Raw genomic sequence first — 21,042 nt, forward strand, 5'->3', positions numbered from 1 at the left:
TTTGAAAAGACAATTGGATTCCTTTGTTCTACTCGAGGGGGTCGCCCTCATTCAATATGTCGATGACATCTTGCTGGCGGCTGACACCCTGGAGTTGTGTGAAAAAAGTACGTTATCCTTACTTTCCTTCTTAGCATCCCACAATCATAAGGTATCTAGGAAGAAATTGCAATTCTGTAGACCAAAGGTGACTTATTTGGGTCACCTTTTGTCTAAGGAGGGACATGCACTCACACCGGATCGTATCCAAGTAATTTTGGATACACCGAGACCGTCCACGCAGAAGGACGTGCGTGCATTTTTGGGTCTTGTTTCTTTTTGTAGACAGTGGATATTGGGGTTTTCACATATAGCTAAGCCATTGTTAGCCCTCTTGACAAAGGACACGCCTATCCCAATCCCTTGGTCAGATGAGTGTGATACTGCTTTTCAGCAACTACGACAGGCCCTTTGTTCAGCACCAGTGTTAGGGACCCCTGATTATGCAAAACCCTTTTCGTTGTATGTGCATGAGAAAGATGGATGTGCATTGTCAGTTTTAGTGCAGATGCACGGCGATAAGCAGCGCCCTTGTGCATATTTTTCGGCTGTACTTGATCCTGTCGCCCGAGCATTACCAGGGTGTTTTCGCTCGGTTGCGGCGACAGCTGTGTCAATACGCCAAAGTGAGGTAATTGTGTTATCCCATAAGCTGTTGGTATTAGTTCCCCATGCTGTCGATGCCCTGCTTAATCAAACGAAGATGCAGCATTTGACCAGTGCCCGCTTAACGGGATATGAGTTGACGCTTTTGGCTCCTCATATTACGTTGAAAAGGTGCGTAACGTTAAACCCGGCAACATTGTTGCCATACCCCGAAACCCAGCCTGAGGCGCGGAGAGCACATGATTGTATTCTCGTGACTGAGGAACAAACAAAGGGTCGTATTGATCTCCAGGATACGCCCTTTCCAGATGTAGATGGAGAACTGTGGGTGGACGGATCATGTCTGAAGCTACCAGATGGTACGACTTCAGCAGCGTATGCAATTACCACGTTGCAAACGATAGTGGAGACTGCACGCATACCACAGAAATCAGCTCAAGCAGCGGAACTGATAGCATTAACACGAGCATGTGAGCTCAGTACAGGATTATGTGTGAATGTTTATACAGATAGCCGCTATGCCTTCGGAGTAGCGCATGACTTCGGCCTACTCTGGAAGGAGAGAGGGTTTTTAACGTCACATGGAGTACAGATAATGCATGGAGAGTTAGTTCACAATCTTTTAACTGCATTGACATACCCAAAGAAAATTGCCATCGTTAAGTGTAGCGCCCATAGGAAAGTAGTTGATAAAGTTGGAGAAGGGAATGCGTTAGCAGATCGAGTAGCACGGGAGACTGCGATGCAGCCCGGTACTACTGCCATGTATGTAGTAAAGTCACAGGTGGAAAGATGGCATGATGCGAAGGAGGAAGTGCGGGAAATGCAAAGGACCGCTTCTGACAAAGAGCGGGAACAATGGGCTAGTGAGGGAGAGCTGGATGATGAGGGCTGCTGGAGAAATAAGCAGATGGATAGATGGAAATTACCTACGGCTTTTGTACAGCCTATGGTTCAGATGGCACATGGGCTAGCACATGTTGGAGCTTCCGCAATTGTAAAATTGCTTACCCAAGTCTGGGAGCATCCAGAGATTGCTAGCACGGCAAAGAGGGTGGTGCAGACTTGTATGATCTGCTTGAGGTATAACCCAGGAAAGGGTACTCGAACTCCAGCAGGAGGATTCGTGACACCCACTGCACCCTTCGAGGTTTTGCAGATGGATTACATCCAGCTTGAGCGCTGTAACAATTTGAAGTATGTTCTAGTAGTGGTTTGCGCCTTCAGTAAATGGGTTGAAGCGTACCCTACGAAAGACAATACCGCAATGACTACTGCGAAGCTGCTGCTGAAAGAGTTCTTCCCTCGATATGGTGTCTGTAGACTTCTGTGGAGTGATAATGGGCCTCACTTTGTAGCGGATGTTATAAAGTATGTCTTGAAGGGCCTGGGCATCACCCAGAAGTTTCACGCGGTATTCCACCCTCAGTCTGCGGGACTAGTCGAGAAGTATAATGGTACACTGAAGCTCAAGATCGCTAAAATTCAAGCTTCAACGTCTTTGACTTGGCCAGATGCTCTACCACTGGCGTTATTGTCAATTAGATCGGTACCACACTCTCGAACTGGCCTTACACCGTATGAGATTGTCTTTGGACGCCCAATGAATATTTGGGGTCCACCAAAACCTAAAGCTGTGTATGATGTACCTTGTGTAATGATGAACGATTATCTGGCACAGTTAACGGATAACTTGGTTTCTATTCATCAACAGGTCCGAGAGGCGCTCCCTGATCGGTCCACCGGTGAAGGACATGGTCTCCGACCTGGTGACCACGTGATGGTGAAAATTTTTGACAGAACAAACAGTTTGGAACCGAGATGGGTGGGTCCTGAGCAGGTCCTCCTTGCAACGAGGACGGCTGTGCGAGTCTCCAACAGAAAGAATTGGATCCATTCCCTGCACTGTAGGAAGGTGCCGCCCGGATTGGTGGAACCTGCCGTGCTGACCGATCAACGAGAAATCCTGGCTGCAGAGACAGGCCGTGCTGCGGAGCCAAACACCACTGAGGAGCTCTTTCCGGACCACGTGACTCCTGGAGGAAGGCGATATCATCTTCGACCAAGGAAGTGAGTTCTCCAGTACCGGGACATACTGTCAGAACGGTCCTTGGGTTAGTGAAACGGAGAGCCGATGAGGCAAGGGGGGGGGGATCAGCCCTGCATTAGTGTAGCGACACCCGTCTTGGCCCGCTGGTGAAGAAATCGACCGCTGCCCAAGGGGAAGAGTTCTGACAGACTTTTAGTTTCAGGAAGATATTGGGTTTTTATTTTTTGACATGGAGAAAAAGAAAATCCTTTGTGCATTAGGGTTTATGTTGACAGTAGCTATTGTTGGGATAACCACATGGTTTGTGGAGGATGTAACTCCCGCTCGGAAAATACTTGTGTTGACAACTCCAGTGCCTGAGGAGCACTACTTTTATACATTGCCGTATCAAGAGTTGAAGCATCGACAGTCTTATTTGAATAACACTTTCATCCAGATGTTGCATCATACCCACGTTGCTACGAACGCTACGAACTGTTGGATATGTGGGATGATGCCAGCCCATCAGAAGAAAGGAGGAACGCCATTTATACCACTTCCTTTCTCTCATAATGGCTCTTGTAGAGCATGGTATACTTTGCTTTTTGCCACTCGGAAACCGACAGTGGGACGATTGCTCTTCAGACTCAATAAAGAATGCCACCAGGATAAAAATGGGTATCCGCAAGCGAATGGGACAATTTGGGAGTGGGAAGAGTACCGACCAGACAATGAATCCATTCCCTACATCTTCACGAACACAAGAGACACTGTGGGAAAGGACAAATTTGTGATTCAAGTAGCACAAGCTCAAGCGGACCTGTGTGTCCAGAGTGTGGGTTTTATTCCTGTTGGTGTTAGTGATTGTATTACTGTTCTGAACATTGATGGGTTGAACAATAGTACCTTTTTAGCCTCCCATAATACGTACTTTGTGTGTGGAAATAAAGGTTATTACCGTCTGCCGGCTGGGTGGTCTGGGGTATGCTATGTATCATTTCTATTACCTCCTGTATTCCTGGCACCCGCATCTTATCATAAGGATCTGAAATTATTGAATAATGTGACTGTAAATAGGTATAAACGTACTTTATCAATTGATGATGTAGATCAGACTGATACCAGTCTGCAACAGTATATTGATTTTAACTTAGGACTGTTTTTCTTTGTTGGAGCTGCTCTGAACAGTAGGAAGATCCGAAGATTAACAAGAGTGGTAGAGGCTGTGACAAATCAGACTGCTGCTGCTCTTGGGAATCTTACGGAGGAATTGCAAATTACTAGAATTGTTGCATTGCAGAATCGTATGGTATTAGACGTTATGCTAGCTGACAGAGGAGGAGCATGTAAAATTATTGGAAGTAGCTGTTGTGTGTTTATCCCTGATCATACGCCATCAGTTTATAATGCCATCAACAAACTACATAAAATTGCAGCTGAAATCCATACAGAAAACGGCACTTGGTCCTTTTCTGGATGGTTTTGGGCCTTAATTACTGCCTGGGGATGGAAGGTTTTAACTGGTCTCTGTATTATTGTAGCAGTTCTGTTTTCGTGCTGTATCTGTGTTCAATGTGGTCCCTTGCTCTGCTCCTTATGCGTATCATTCTGTATCCCTGATAAGAAAGCTATTGCCGATGTTGCTCATCAGAAACGTCTAGCTAAAGAAGTTGAAGAAATGATGACAATTGACATATATGATGATTATCCTAACAAATCGGATGTCTTCAGTAAATGCTGAAAGGGTCGTCTGTTGTAAATTGAAACAACGATGTGATTAAGCATTTACTAAAGACATTAATTCCCTTCCTTTAGATCATGTTTTCTCTGTTATGTTGACCGAAGTTCGGACTCCATTTTGTATTGTCATGCTTCCTCGTGTTCCCCACAAGAAGAGTCCAACCTCTGTGTTAGTTGCTCTTGTAATCTGCCTAGTAACAGTCTATAAATAGCTCCTTTGTCCATCTGGCGCATGCCCAGACTTGACCACATCTGTTATCAGTTAGCCTTGCTTGACCATGTTTTCGCGGGCTCAAGGAGTGTGTTAGCTCCGCCCACATATTGATTCAGTATCGAAAATGACCATAAATGGTAATGTTCTTTGGCCTCATGTTGTATCCACCCACTTATGAGCCCCTCTATTGTGTATAAAAGGGGACCATGTACGTAAGTTCTGTGTGCTACTCTATGCAATACTGAAGAGTGTTGTGTGGATTGTAGGACCACCCTTAAGGGTTAATAAATGCTGTCTTTGTACTTTGCAGTTTCCGTGCCAACTTCCTCATAGATTCCATTACAGGAGAGCGAACCCTTGTGTCCTGCGGGCCTAGCTGGGGCCTGTATTCGTCAGCATTATAGTCCATCAAGAATTTGGAGATCACCTGATGCCCATCTGCTTAACATTCCAAGGATCAGGCTCACCAGAAGGGGATGCTAATCCATCTTCTGCCAATCAGCGAGGGCCTGGAACAATTTGCCTCCTGCTTTTCCACACATTATTAATGAGACTCAGTTTAAAAAACAATTGAAAACCTGCAGCTGACTGCACCATAATTGTGCTAGCATGCTGTCACACCTTAGTACATATAACACTGGAGCATCCTTTGAGCAGCTGTTGTGCTTTATACATTCATTCATTCATTCCTTTATTTACTCATTCATTTATTTCAAGACTCTAAAAAATGGACACATGCTTCTGATTTGCTTCATGCTACATGCTACACAACATAGCCATCAAGAAATGACTCCAAATCCTGGAAAGCCATGGACATCCTATGTTAGGGTCACCACCATAACTACCAATATATATGTTGATCAGGAAGCCTCTACAACACCACCAATTGTGATTCTGCCTATTTCCTCTTATGTGATTTAGGCATTTTTACATTTTGGGTCAATTCTTTAAATGCTCAATTGCAGTGTTCATTTTTTAGGATGGTTTTGGACATGTAAATTTGATGAACATATTGGTTTGGGAAAAATGGTGTACATTGTTCGCTAAATATATACTGCACTTATTATTGTCAATATGAGAACATTTATAGTTTTGGCCTTGATGATGACTTCAATCTTTTTAATTATGGAGATTGATTTATTCTTGGCTTATCTGGCACAATGCTTTTTACATTAAAACAGGCAAAATGTATGTATAATTTTAGTGTACATCACTAAGAACTGGTGAGTTTTAAATCTCCACTGATGGAAAAGAAAAGGTCCTTCATTGGGTGGCATGCACAAGCATTTCAGAATTGTGGACACAACTAATTAAATATCAAAATATAAATATTCTCTTATAATAACACAAAGTATTTTTCTTGTACTTTTTCTACACAATTGTAGGGAAAAATGCCAATTTTTCTTTGGCTACCTCTTTTCTGCTGAATGTTATGGCTGGTCCTTACATTCTATACACTGGGGTAATGCTTTCCAGATCCCAGTGCATGTAGAGTGACCCATTAAGCATGGGGAAATTGACCAGTAAGGCCACAATATATGATATAAGAAATACAACAATGGCATATAAAGCTAAATGGCACCTGTGAACTGCAGCTCCTATTGTGCCATTCACTAGCCTCACAAGGAAAACATGGCTTCCACCATACATTTGTAGCCTGAATCCTGTAGCTTTCAAACCTGCAGGGGGGCAATAAAAATAAACCTTTTGACAGGAGGGAAACCTTACTTTAAATATTAACGAAGCTAACCATAAGTCGACCTTGTAGCTGTAATCATTGATGAAATATCAGAAACAGAAATATCCTGTGAAAATAATATTGTATCAAAAATATCGTCAACCAAAATATTGAGAAAGTATGTGAAAATAGGTAAGTATTGATTTCCTATTCTTAACTCCACATCCACGTACTTTGAAGTTATTTATGTCGTCAAGATCCATATATGTGGAGTTATATATAGTATAACTTTGCTTACCGATAAAAATGTACCTTTATGATATTATATTGTCCTCAATATTCTTGACACAATTTTTCTCACAACATTTCAGTTTCTGATATTCTGTCTAAACACCTTGTAGCCCACAAGGCAGGGTGCCAGATAGATAAAGTGGAATGTAACCAATTGGATTAGTAATTGAGGGGGTAAGTACCCAGATGTATGATTAATGTCACTAACTAAACCTGAACTCTCTTTTCAGCTCAAGTTATGTACGTGTGATGTATCAGGACTTTCAGTGGGAGACTCTCTGCCTGTGTAATGCAGGGGTCTGCATGTTACAGGGCTTGTGTCTTTAGTCTCTGTCACCGGGCAGGCAGCACCTCCAGGTCAGAAGTGGCCTGAGCCAGGTCAATCTTGGGGAGCTCTCCACTCAGAACAGGTACAATCTGATCAACTGATGCATCCACTGTGGACGGTATTCATCCCTTACTCTCAATCTTGGCCTCCATACTCTTTGCTTGGGAACAGAAATATTTTTGGGGCACCCTGGGCGACTGCTCCTCCCAGCTCTTTTTTAACCAGTGAAAGTTCATTGGCAAGTATGCAGTCAATGGACTTCTTGGGGCTGACAATGCCTTTTCTCTGAGCTTTTACCACCTCTCATTCTAAGGATACCAGGGCCATAGGGCCAAAGAAGTCATGTCCATGGGCCAGGGTTACCCTACCAGATCTGTCTTGTCAGAAACTGGTCTGGTAATACCAGCCTGGCTACCACCAGTATTGGTTGGCACAGGTATGCCAAAGAGCAGTGGCAGGGACCCCATTGCCTCTGATCTCCTGGAAATGATGAATACTCCCTCTGGGATCACCTGCATTCCTTCTGGATCCACTTTCTAAAAAAGGGACACTAGAGCATGCTCTACCCTCTCTTCCTGGGGATAATCTGTCCCCATGTCTACATTGGAAACCCCTGTGGTGTGCTTGCTGTGGGTGATTTCCTGGGACAGCCAGAGTCCCTTCACTTGTATCCTGTCTTGTAATAACCACAATACATGGGCAGGTAAGAGGGAGCTCTGAATTTCCTGCCTCCAGGACCTCAACCCTTGTGTACGAAAGGCATATGGGAATTCTTTCTCCAAATTCTTTTGGGGCTCTTTGAAGAACATCTCTCTTTTATCCTGGCCTCCTCCCTCCCACTGTTGGAGGGAACCTGAACCACCCTTGTTGTGGTCGCATCACGGTACTTTTTTGGAGACACTGGTGCTGAGCCAAAGGTCAGGCTCTTTTGCAGTCTCTTTGGGTACAGTTATCTTGGGATCAATTAGGTGCTTGAGCAACTCAGCAAATCATTTACTCAAAATGTGCCCCTTCTCCATCAGATTATAAAGCCCATAATCAATTAATTTCTGCCCTTCACCCAACCATCTATTGTCTTACTTGATGAGTCAACAATATCAACTAATGATTGGTGAAACTGTTTCTGGCTATCCCTGAACTTCAGTCAATATTTCTAAGGTGTTCAGACTAAGCTTGATGATAGGAATTTCCTCTTCGGGTCTCATCTCATCTGGTCAGCTCGCTCTAGAGCCAAGAGGGTAGCCATCCCATCAGTTGTCATGTTCTTTCACAGACTAGTCCCCATGCCCTCCTATGGGACTCTATGCATGTGCAGGGCTAACTTATATGCTGCAAACAATGTATCTGTGTCATTCTTCAACACATAACTAGGCATCAGGTCTTTCAGGATATGGACTCCTACTTCTCCTAGGCACTTCAATGTCACTGCCACCATGGTCAGCAAACTCAGACATCTTCTTTGCTTTCAGGTCCAATTCTTTCTGGCTTACTTCATGAGCCAGCAGGGCCTCTTTCATTTCCAAAGCCAAGGCTAGTCTATTCTCCTTCACAGCCACTGCTATTTCCATTTCTGCAAGGGTAGCCATTTGTAGCTTTAGAATTCTGTCGGCTTGCCTGTCCTCTATCTCTGATTGGGTCAAGCTTTGAGAGTCCACACTATTCTCCTCCCTGGACAAGGCAGGTGACTAGGATCCTATGGTCACCCCCACCTTCTTTGGTGATGGGTGCATTATAAGGACATTCTCCTCTTCCTTCTTTGCTTCTTCCTCATTCTCTGCCATATCATCCATTTGCTCCTGCATGGTGGACTGTAGCATGGAGACTTCCCTCCATGCTCTGAGGGCTGGATGGTACCTCTGGTTCTTGAACGTCTCTGCAAAAGTGTCCTCATGTCTACCATTCTGAAGCTCTCAAATTTTCTCAGATCCATTTCCTTCATTCAAAAAGTCACCCAAGTCAAACAAGAGTACGATTGAAATTGAGGACAATTAAAAACAAAATATCAATTAAATACCAAATGTCAATTTGAAAAATAAAAGTGATTTTGATGCCAGATTACAAAAGGGATTTTTGATTTTAACACAGAATGCTACTGCAAAACATAAATCCTAGATTCCACTGCTGAATAGCAATGGGAGAAATTGGGTTATTAGTTGCTGTGTATAAGTACCAACCTCAATTAATAATCACAATCCTTGTCCGGGTGAACCATTAAAGTCACTAATTAAACCTGTGCTCTGGTATCAAGCTATACCCAACTAATGGATCCAAATAAGGGAGTAACCGGTCTTGGGTTGCCTGTGTTCCGGTTTAGGGAGGACCTGACCTGGCAGTACGGGTGGACTCTTCCTATTGGAACAGGGTCAGGACTAATATGCATATTGCTGAGTCCAAACTGCAGCAGTATGGTGTACAAAATACCAATGGACTGGGATGCGGCCCAAGTAATTAACAGAGGCTGAGATTAATTTGAGCATTCCAGCCATCACTTTATTGTATGTTTTAATTATAGTCAGTGGTCGCAGTAGATCAGGACCTAGGTGCAATTTGACGGTCACTGTGATGAAGCATGGGCAGATACAGCTACCAGATTCATCTTAGGGAAAAGATTTTACCTTCTGACATTAAGTCAGAATTCAACACCGGAGAACACTTCAAAAGCCTCCTAGAACCTTATGTGAAGCACTTAGAGAATCATGGAGTGAGAGGCAGAAGTCAACAGCATGGTACAATCCAGGTCCAGTTGCCACTGGCCAGCTGGATAGTTGCAGGAAATGCCTCTTGCAACTTGTTGACATGAGGTCAGCATTATACCCCTTAGAGTCCACTTTTTTGACCTGGATACAAAAGAGAAAGCAGGTCTTGCCCCTTTGGGCTCTTCTCAAGTCTCAAATAGCAGCTCTTCTGATCTTCCATAGATCCAGGAGTGTTTTGAAGTGAGTGCCTAAAGATGCCACATTTATGTCTGGTATGAGCTTTTGGGTGGAAATGACTCATGGGCAAGGCCTAAGCAACGGGGTCAAAGTTCCCGGGGCTAACTCTACTCACTTTGGACATTTTCAAGAAGGTGAAAGTCTTTGCCCACACTAATCTTGGGCTCAAAGAGCTAGAGGTGTCTGGTGGGAGTGTATTTGGGAATCTTATTGTCCTCCCGCATCTAACAGTAACATTTAGTTTGAAGTAGGTCTTATCTCCACAGCAAACTCAGAGACAGACATCAGGTAGAACAAAAGCTGAGGTTTCCAGCAACCAGACAGTTGATAGACAAGAACTGTTTTGGCATCCTGGTCTTCCCATTTGAAGTATGTCTAAGTATTATATGTAAAACTCTAGAAGACTGCCAATCAGGTTTTGACACACTAGCAGAATTTTACACTATAATGTCAAAAAGAGGCCCACTATGACTGAGACCTTCCTGGCTGGGGAAAAAAGTATGGGCACAGATCTGCGCGTTAGCTACATCAACTTGTGACAGGGTAGACCGTTTTGAAGTTAAGCAAGTTCCTTGGCCAAGAGCAGAGGCCATCTTGTCATGGGCACAACAACACCCCCCCAAATCCAGGACTTTCTCTCAACTCTAAGAACAAGTTCACACCTCAGCAAGGGAGCTATTGGAATGATAATTACTTGTTGGCAGAGGTTAGAGAACAAAATAGACAGTATCCTTCAGGAACCTTAGGTAGATAAAAGAGAACTTTCTAAAAGATTTTTCTCCTTAATATTTATTTAAAAAATCTGAATCAGCCTTTGCCATTGAAACTGTATTTTTAATAACTATTAAAAATTGTTTTAATATTTTTCTAGCTAGTCCAATTCCCAAGATACAGTATTAGTATTTAATATTGCATCTCAATTTTTTCCTATAACACACCAAGCCTTACTACAGTGAAAACAGCTTTTAGGGCCTTTTCACTTTAAAGACGTGCATCATTAAACTTTGACATGTCCTTCTTTAAATACCATGGAATGTGACTTATGGGAAATGCGAGCCAATTAGGGATGACATAAATATTTAAAAGAAAGTTTTCGGCATGACAAAAGGGGTTAGGTTGGCAGGTTGATTTGGCATCTAATAATCTACAGAAGGTAGGTGTTCACTGTCACAATAGTGGATGGCACAATAAGTGCTGCAGTTCACTTGTGAGATTTAACTTACATACTTTGGGTACACTTTGTACCCTATACTAGGAACGTATAGATAAGTAAGCATGCCCATAAGTAGTATCCTAGGTTTGTCATGCTAACAGGAGGAGCACAAGCATTTGTCACTGGTTAGCAGCAGTAAGGTACATAGGTGAAAACCCCAGGGAGACCATACAGTTAGGTCTGTAGCTAGTTCTATGAAGAAAATTCTAAAGTAAAGTTAATATGTTAACTGTGTATACAAGTTTGGAATAAGCTAACATTTTTAATATTTATTATAAAATAATTCAATGTAGACTTTCTTCTTGCGAAATATACCGGAAAGTAACTTTTAAAAAGTATACTTTCCCTGCCTGTAGTCCCCACAGCTAACGAGTACCGGTCTGCCGGCAGCGGGACTGTCAGTGCAGTTTTGATGAGGCATGAAATACCGCTCTCAGAGCAGAGGCAATTGATTGGGCCTGGCACGATGAGTTGAGGTGGAATGTAACCTATCTTAACCAAAGCAGGCCCATCTAGGTGTGTCCAGGGACTTCACTAACTTAAAAGAAACTTGGGGAGACCTGTACTTTTATAGTGAGTGATAGGGGAAGCCTGTAGTAGAGGTGTCCTTGATACCAAAACAGACTTTCATTTCAGCAATGGGGTTATCTAGTCCCAGAACCTGTTTAGAGTGGTTGAGTGAGAGGTGGCTGCTAATTACCATAAACACATCCCCAGGTGTGCTACAGGCTCCCTCTAGGGGATTAAGGTTTTCCCATGTTGGACTTTACTGAAAATAGTGCTCTGTGGAATATTAATATTATGGCAGCTTGTAAAGTGCAATGGTTACATTACGGAGTGTCCCCGCGCTAAATTACATTCAAGGCTGAAATCATAATTAATGAAAAAGAGGACGTTGTATATCTACGGAGAGAGTCTTCCAAATCAGCCAAGTTTTCAGCTGTTTCCTAAAGTCTGATTCTGATATCTCCTGTCTTAGGGGCAAAGGTAGAGAATTCCACCTCTTAGCTGCCAAGTGCCTGAAGGAGATATCTCCAAAGCATTCCCTATTGAATTTTGACCTGCAAACCATTCCAGTTCCAGCTGATCTCAGACAGAGCATTGGGTGGTAACAGTGTATCATGGTGTGAAGATATTTCAGGCCCCTGCCCTGCAATATTTTATGGACATAGCACAGATCTTTGAAGGAGATCCTCTCCTCAATAGGAAGCCAGTGGAGAGTCTCCAAAGCACTACCTGTTGGTGCACTTCTAGGGATGTTTAACAGTGTGTGAGCTGGTGCTTTTTGCACCCGTTGGAGCATCTAAATGCTCCTCTTTGGTGCCCCCGGATAGATAACATTGCAATAGTCTAGTATGGATGTCACCAGCGCCTGGACCGCTGTCTTTTTCGCCTCGTCCAGGATAAGCCCTAGAATTTGTTTCAACATTTTTAGGATCCGAAAACAGGTACCCGTGAGAGTGGAAATCTAGTTGGAGAAGGAAAGTGAGGAGTCGAACCAGACTCCAAGCTTTTTAACTTTGTGGCTCTGAGAAGGTGGAGAACCTAACACACTAGGCCACCAACTCGAGGACCAGATGGAGGGTTGTTTTCCTACCACTATGATGTCTGTTTTACTTGCATTTAGCCTAAGGCAACTGTGTTTCACCCAGTTTGCCATGTCCTCTAGGTAGAGCTCAAAGTCCTCTGATGCTTTGCCATTGTCCTGGGCCAAGGTGAGGATCAGCTGCGTGTCATCTGCATATGACACCGTCTGCACCCATGTTTACCCAGCAGGTCTGCAAACGGTCGCATATACAGATTGAAGAGGGTCAGGCTCAGTGCTGAGCCCTGAGGCACCTCCTGTTTCAGATGTTGAGGGGTCGGAATGTAGGGTTGCAGAGTAGTTTGAAAGGTACGACCCACCAGAAAACTCGCCAGCCAACCAAGAGCCATACCTCCTATTCCTGCATGATGTAGTCAGTCAAGTAGCAGGTCACAAGAGACCATATCAAAAGTGGCGCTAAGGTCAAGCATGACTAGAGCCGCCGTTTTTCCATAATCAGCAATTTAAGGTATTGAATCTGACGTAAAAAGTAGCGCCAATTCAGTGCTAAAGGAGGATCTAAAACCAGTCTGTGCCTCGTGGAGGAGATCATATTCCTCTACAAACTGCATTAATTGCTGAATGACAAACATCTCCGCAATTTTAGCAAAGTAAGGAAGTAGCGAGATAGGTTTTAAATGTTCAGGCAGTGGTAGGTCTTGGTTAGGCTTTTTAAGTAGGGGGATAACCATAGCATGTTCCACTCTTTCAGGACCAAGCCGGTGCATAAAGACAGATTAAGTAGCTCTGTTAGCACTGGTACAATGGCAGCACTGCCCTGTTCTAGGATTGCCTGAAATGCAGTATCTAGAGGGTATCCAGATTAACTTTAAACATTAGACTGTGTGTATCAGTCACTGAAATAGGTTGCAGGTTAAGAATCCTACCCGGGGTATCTGGCAGCGTACAAAGGGGAGAGACATTTTAAAAGTCCTAGCACTCTCAGGAAAAGAAGTATAGGTGTTGTTCACTTTGCTCAGAAAGGACAGTGCAATTTGATCACAGCACTCAATAGATGGAGGAATTGTCACTGTGGTGCGTACCAAGGGGGTAGTGACATAATTACATGGAAAAGTTCCCTGGTTGAATTTTTCGAGTGCTCAATTTGTATGGCATACTAATTTGCACAGACATGCCTGAGATCTTTGTGGTATTTCTTTAATGCTGCAAGGTACGTAAGTTTATGATGTTCATTGTACTCTTTGTGCCACAGGAGTTCTAACCTTTTACAAGATCTCTTAGTTACTTGGAGTGCCTCTGAGAACCAGGGTGCAGAGGGTTTAGACCGCCTGCTAGTGATTGGCTTAAGTGCTGGGTTGTCTAAGGCATTATTAATCCACCCCTTGACCTGTAAATTAGCCAATGATGGACAAGCTGTGAGGGTTGGTCTATTGGGTTTTAAGACCTTTGTAAAAGAGGTGGAGGTAATCTGGGCCCATTTACGTGAGCTGTGTTGTTGGGAAGGTACCACTGACTGTGGGGGCTCTTCAATCCTAAAAGGGATCAGGTGGTGGTCTGACCATGCCACCGGAATGGGTTCAGCCACTACTAAGGAGTGTGAGTTAGTAAAAAGGGGCTCTAAAATATGGCCCAGAGCATGTGTGAGGACATTAACCAATTGAGTAACTTGGAACATGCTCAAAAAAGGTTTCTTGTGGTCGGGCAATCTTTATTATCTATATGAATGTTGAGGTCCTCTAAAATTATAACATTTGCATATCTAACTGCATTGTCCAGAATCGTGTCTGCTAAGCTTTTAATGAAAGTCATAGCTGAACCTGGTGTGCAATAGACCCGGAGCCCAGTCAGTGTAAGCTGACTGTTCAGGGTTAAGCTGAAAAAGGCTGCTTCAGAGTTGGCAATATTTATCGGTTTCAGCTGGCAACACAGTATACTTTTAAAAGTAATCACCAGACCTCTCTCCCTGAGTATGGGGTGGTCAAGGCAAAGTATGGCATAATTATGGGGCGCAGCATCTAGTATGTCAAGGGCTGAGGCTTCTGTCAGCCATGTCTCAGTTAGAAAGAGGGCGTCAGGCCGGAATTCTGAAATTAGGTCTGCTTTCTCCATTTTGTGTTTGGGTAGCTAGCAGCAGTTAAGTAGTAGGCATTGTTTCTTCGCAGTGTCGGACTGACAAGTCCTACAAGTAAGATCCCCAGTGTGGGGTTCACCCAGGCGGAAGTCACAACTGCTGCAGCCATTGGGGTTTTGGGATAAGTTTAAAACCTGAGAGCATGTATCTCTCACAGGTCAGTTAAGCTCCATTAAGGCTTTACAGGAGTAGTAACCATGCCAACCTACCTCTAACCTTCTGGCAGGGGACTGGGAGGAGTGCGTAGCAGCGGTCCAGGCCCCATTCAGCTGCGGACAGGTGCAGACGGCTTGCCTTTGGCGTGCAAACAGCGAATTTGTATCCCCCCTCTAAGGGTGTGGCTATGGTCAGACTTCGGAGATCGGAAGCAGCTGACTGACGCGGCAGGCAGGAAGGAGAGGAAATAAGTCTGAGCTGCAACAAAAAACAACAAAAAGCAAGACTCACAGGGTGAAATACAGTTTAAAAACAAAGCTAACTGTGAGCGAAGTGAGATGAGCCAGGCAACTTTCAGTGCCTAGTGCTCTTACAAGGATCTAAAAAGATAAGAAGTGAGGGCAAAACCAAAGGAAAAGGTTATGCAGAAGCCAGGGAGCTTCCAGCGCCTAGTGCTCTTACAAGGGACTAAAAAGATAAGACATGAGGGCAAAACCAAAGAAATAGTAATGCTGGAGACAGCTAACTCCCAGTGCCTAGCGCGCTTACAAGGAAAATAAAATAGAGGTTAAAAATGGGTCAGTTCGGCTCAATAGTGATTTTGCACCAGCAAATGAATCCACTCTGGCCGCGCAGCTGCCATGAATTTGTAGCCCGTCTCTAGGGGTGTGGCTACAAGCAGCTGACTGACGTGGCAGGCAGGCAGGAGAGGAAACAACCCTGAGCTGCAACGCAGCAACAAAAAGCAAGACTCACAAGGTTAATAGCTAGCAGAAAGACAAACGGTGTGCTGCAAAGGTAGGAAGGCTTGCCCTTGGGATCGTTTTGCCCATTAGTGAGGTAGTTTCAAGGAGTCATACTACATACTAGGTAGTGAATTGAACACATATAGCACCTCACCCCCAGATCCACAGATCACTTTCTGTTTCTGTGGTGGAAAAGAAAATATCTGGACCTGCTGTATATAGCCTATGAGGGGATTAGAAGGACTGGGCCTGCTCCCACTTGTACCCAGGACTAAGAAGGGCACCTCAAGGTTCAGTTGGCCGACTTTGTGTGTGGCAACAGGGATAGAACTATCTTCAAGAGACCTTTTTCCTGGAGCAACCAGTGAACCAGTTACACATGGATCTCCACAGAACATTTTTGGTTGCTCTGCTGGAATGTGTCCTGGTCCCTAGGTACTGTGGCAGAGGTGCTGAGAGATTTAGAATTGGCGAAGATGCAGTACCCTAAAACGTAAGAAAGGTTGGGATTTTCCAATACAATAAATAACATGAAATTACATACAGAATATTAGACCAAAAATATTCTGAACATTTTACATAGAATACAGAACCCAAAATGTCCACTTAAGCTACTTTCACCAAATCTCAAAAAGTTAAACCACTCATAAGTTAGGCTACACCTACAGTACAGAGCACAGTAACAGAGAACATAGCTACTGAAAATATACGAAATGCTACTCAAATGGTTGCAATGGAAGGGCCTTCACTGGAAATAACCAAGTGGAGAATGCAATAATCACCCATCAAATGTGGCACAGATTAAAGTCTGCAATTAGTGGCGGCTTGCAAAGGTAACGCTGTAGGGCGAGGACGCGGGGCGGGGGTGAGGCTGGGTGGGGGGGTAGTGGAGTCTGACATACAACGACAGATATATATTTATTTATTTACGTTCACCTTTGCCATTGTATGTCGGACTCCACTACCCCCCACCCAGCCCTTCCCCGCCCCTCTGCCCCACAGCGTTTCCTTTGCGAGCCGCCACTGTCTGCAGTATAATCCAAGTCATGAAAGAGACCACTAAATGTTCCACTGTTCCAGGTGGAACAATTCTAAAAGACCATGCATAGAGCATACCTCCTCATATTACAGCCCTATTACCCTCCCAATCCACCCTAAGAAGGCCAATCTCTAGCACACAAAGAACAGAAAGATTGCAGATTTCTCTGTTACACCACTGAAGTCATAACATTACTATTAAATTGTACTTGTGAATACTGAAAAAGAGTAAACTTACACCGGAGTGTAAGTTTACCCTTGTGAATCAGGCTCAGAGTATAGAATTGTCACTCAACAGCACCTTCTAATTCCAAGTAAGGAAACTGTTTGCTCTTGTCTTCATTCCACCGCCTGAATTAACTTGGAACTATAATTTACAAATAAAATATACCTTTTATAAAGGCCTTTTGCTTCTCTTGCACTGGTTTCTGCCTTCGGTCCTGCTGCCTTCCTGCCGCCTGCTTCATTCCTCTGTCCCTCTCACCCTGCTGCATCAACAACAGCAACAATTCACAGACACCATCCAGGGGGTCAGGGGAACTGCCTGTGGTTAGGAGCATTTGTTGTGATGCGGCATAGCTGAAGATTCAGCACCCGACACTCTGTGCAGCGTGGTGCAGCGTGGTGTTGTGCTACTCTGCTGTGCTCGCTGTGTGCCACGAACATTGCAATGCACGATTACCATCTTCTTTGTGAGTGGAAGGTAGGCGATGTAAATAAATGGAAGCTGGAGGCAGCTGGAGTTGGCATCAATAAGCAAGCAGGGCAGCGTCAGTCTCAGTATGGCAGTACTTTGTGGCCTAGAGTGGCTAGAGTGCGGCTTGTGGGCCTGGAAAGTGCTCCCCTTTATGCATCTTCCCTAGGAAACCTCTCGTTTGATGGATGGAAGAGGTGTGCAGTGCATTGCATGTGTGGCGCCTGGGAAGTAAATACCAATTAGGCGGGAATGCAGTGGCCAGTTGCGGACTGAGGAACCCCAGCCATAACTTCCTCTGGTTCATAGAGCACAGGGTTTGTCTGGAAAACTCTGAGGGACATCAAAGTAGGCCAAGTATAGACCAGGTTTAGACCAGCAGTCGAGTGGTGAGTGGGTTGAGCATCCTTAGGGGCCAGCCGGCCTTGGCTCCCCTGCTTGTTTCCTTGCCTTGTTATCCCTCCTCCATATCTGACATCTAGGGGGATATTCTCAAGAACGTGTGATAACCATCGCAAACGTTACGCAACGCAACCTTCAACATCGCAGTCTATTACTTTATGTTATGTTATGTTAGGGTGATTTATACAGCGCACAATTACCCAAAGGTGTCCTTATTACGGGAAACTTATGCCGTGTTAACCAAGTATTCACAACACGGCGGTAACATAGCGGTACCATGCGATAGTCATCAGATAACGCGTCAAATGACCGCGTCAAAATCAACGCCGCGCTGCAAAAATGCAAAAGACGAACGCAAAAAAAGCTGCGATGAGGCCAAGCACGACACAAAAAGCTGCAAAAACCAGCGGCAGGCCTGCAAACCCCACTCGTCTGGCGGGAAAATGCACTATAAAAGCAGAATAAAAAAAACACACCAGAAACAATCCAAAGTGCGCAGCAACATGGATGCACCCTGACCGAGGCCAGAGGCCAACTCGAACCCCACAAGCCCCACAGACCACCAGCAAGGTACAACGGGGTCGGGGAAGGCCAGGGAGAAGAGGGAGAGGAAGACGGGGGGCAGTCTGCAGGAAAACAAGACCAGCATCATGGAGATGACAGAACACTACCATCAACTGACCCACACACAGACTACCTTGAATGCAACTGGAGTGTCGAGGAGGCCAATGGAGGGGGGAACAACCTTTACAACGCAACTGTTACAACGCACTACACTTACAATGCATTTTTTACAACGCATAATCCATTACAACGCACTACACTTACAACGCATGACACTACAACGCATTTTTAAAAAATACCTTTACAACGCATACCATTACAACGCCTACCATTACAATGCATAATATTACACTACACTATCCAACACTTACCCTACTGTTGCACCCCCTGGAGTTAGAATAGTAATTTTTACCCCTATACTATCCAACACTTACCCTACTGTTGCACCCCCTGGAGTTAGAATAGTAATTTTTACCCCTATACTATCCAACACTTACCCTACTGTTGCACCCCCTGGATTTAGAATAGTAATTTTTACCCCTATACTATCCAACACTTACCCTACTGTTGCACCCCCTGCAGTTAGAATAGTAATTTTTACCCCTATACTATCCAACACTTACCCTACTGTTGCACCCCCTGGAGTTAGAATAGCAATTTTTACCCCTATACTATCCAACACTTACCCTACTGTTGCACCCCCTGGAGTTAGAATAGTAATTTTTACCCCTATACTATCCAACACTTACCCTACTGTTGCACCCCCTGGAGTTAGAATAGCAATTTTTACCCCTATACTATCCAACACTTACCCTACTGTTGCACCCCCTGGAGTTAGAATAGTAATTTTTACCCCTATACTATCCAACACTTACCCTACTGTTGCACCCCCTGGAGTTAGAATAGTAATTTTTTCCCCTATACTATCCAACACTTACCCTACTGTTGCACCCCCTGGAGTTAGAATAGTAATTTTTACCCCTATACTATCCAACACTTACCCTACTGTTGCACCCCCTGGAGTTAGAATAGTAATTTTTACCCCTATACTATCCAACACTTACCCTACTGTTGCACCCCCTGGAGTTAGAAAAGTAATTTTTACCCCTATACTATCTAATACTTACCTTAAATGCAATTAAATTTTATGCGTTGTAATGGTATGCGTTGTAATGGTAGTTTTTAAAAATGCGTTGTAGTGTCATGCGTTGTAAGTGTAGTGCGTTGTAATGGATTATGCGTTGTAAAAAATGCGTTGTAAGTGCATGCGTTGTAAAAGTGTGCGTTGTAACGTCATACATCCCAATGGAGGAGGCCAAGAGATGCTGGCATGACGTGAAAACCTAAACCAGGCACAAAGACGCTGCCAACAGGAAGGCAGCAACTGCGACAGGAGGTGAGAGTCCTGCACCACAGGAGGAGCTGGAGGAAATGGAGGCCAGTCATCAGTGTGGAGACGGTGCAAGGAGGTGGGAGTACGGACACAGCTCGAGAGGACCTGACACAACAACAACAGGGTGAGTAACGACCAAGGACTGGGGGACAGGGGAAGATGGGCACAATGGCACACATGCACAAGTAAGTATGGCACACTGCACACCCACAATGACCCAGGATCATGTCCCTGATCCCCGTGGCACACTACAGCACACACACATAGCAATCACAGCACATCCCATGACAATGTGGCACCAAGTGCAACACCGACACTGCAGAACAGGGGACACAACTGGGTCCGCTCATGCGCAGCACCAGGCCAATCACATCTAACACAGCAGGGAACTGTGAGTTGCATATGTACAGGTACAACCTCACATCCGTCATGTAGTCCAAATGTCCACTCTTCCCATCAAATTGCCAGCACCGCCCAAGCAATCACAATGAACATTGTCATACAGTCTGCATGTCAACAAGAACAATGTGCCAACATACATGTCAACACAATATCAACATGCATCTCCCCTTCACATTGCAGAGGGACAAAAAGCACCTCCAGCAGGTCAGACCAGAAAACCCATCAGTGATGCCGGAGACGACCACCCTACAACAGCTCATGGACATCTCAGGCAACCAGCCCTCAGGAGCAGGGCGGCCAAGCTACATAGAGGAGACCCCAGCCCCTGCACAGACCACACAGCAGGAAGCACCCGCCACCACGGCAGGCTCCCAACACTTCACCAAGGCACCCATCGCATTTCAATGGCAGGTGTCAGAATGTCAAAAGGAGGTGTCCGAACAGGTGCGGGTGGGCTCAGAGCTCATGGAAGCCAAACTACATCACATACGGGGTGTCTAAGTTCCATCAGGGACCACCTACACCCCACAAAGGAGACCCCCACTGTGACAGAGACACATGCAGATGTACATTCCCAGAACAGAACCACGCTCAGGGGTATGAACAGACCCACGTTGGCTCTGTATACGATGGCCCAGTCCACTCCCCTTACGAATTGAGTGGGGGACGACAAAGCTACATGTCCAAGCTCTGACTCGCTGCCTGCGGTGACATGTCTGCGTCCGCTGTACACAGCACAATGTAATGTCATAGGGCCCAGGGCCCTCATGCATATAACAAGAGCACAGGGACACATGCATAAATCATGTTGCACTGGCTACGGGCGTGTGCGCCCGGACCCTTTATTGGCAGGGCCACATATACAGTGATGCCTGTGCTGGATGTGTGTGGGGTGAGTA

The sequence above is a fragment of the Triturus cristatus genome, chromosome 2_1 (assembly GCF_964204655.1).
Source record: "Triturus cristatus chromosome 2_1, aTriCri1.1, whole genome shotgun sequence".
NCBI lineage: Eukaryota > Metazoa > Chordata > Amphibia > Caudata > Salamandridae > Triturus > Triturus cristatus.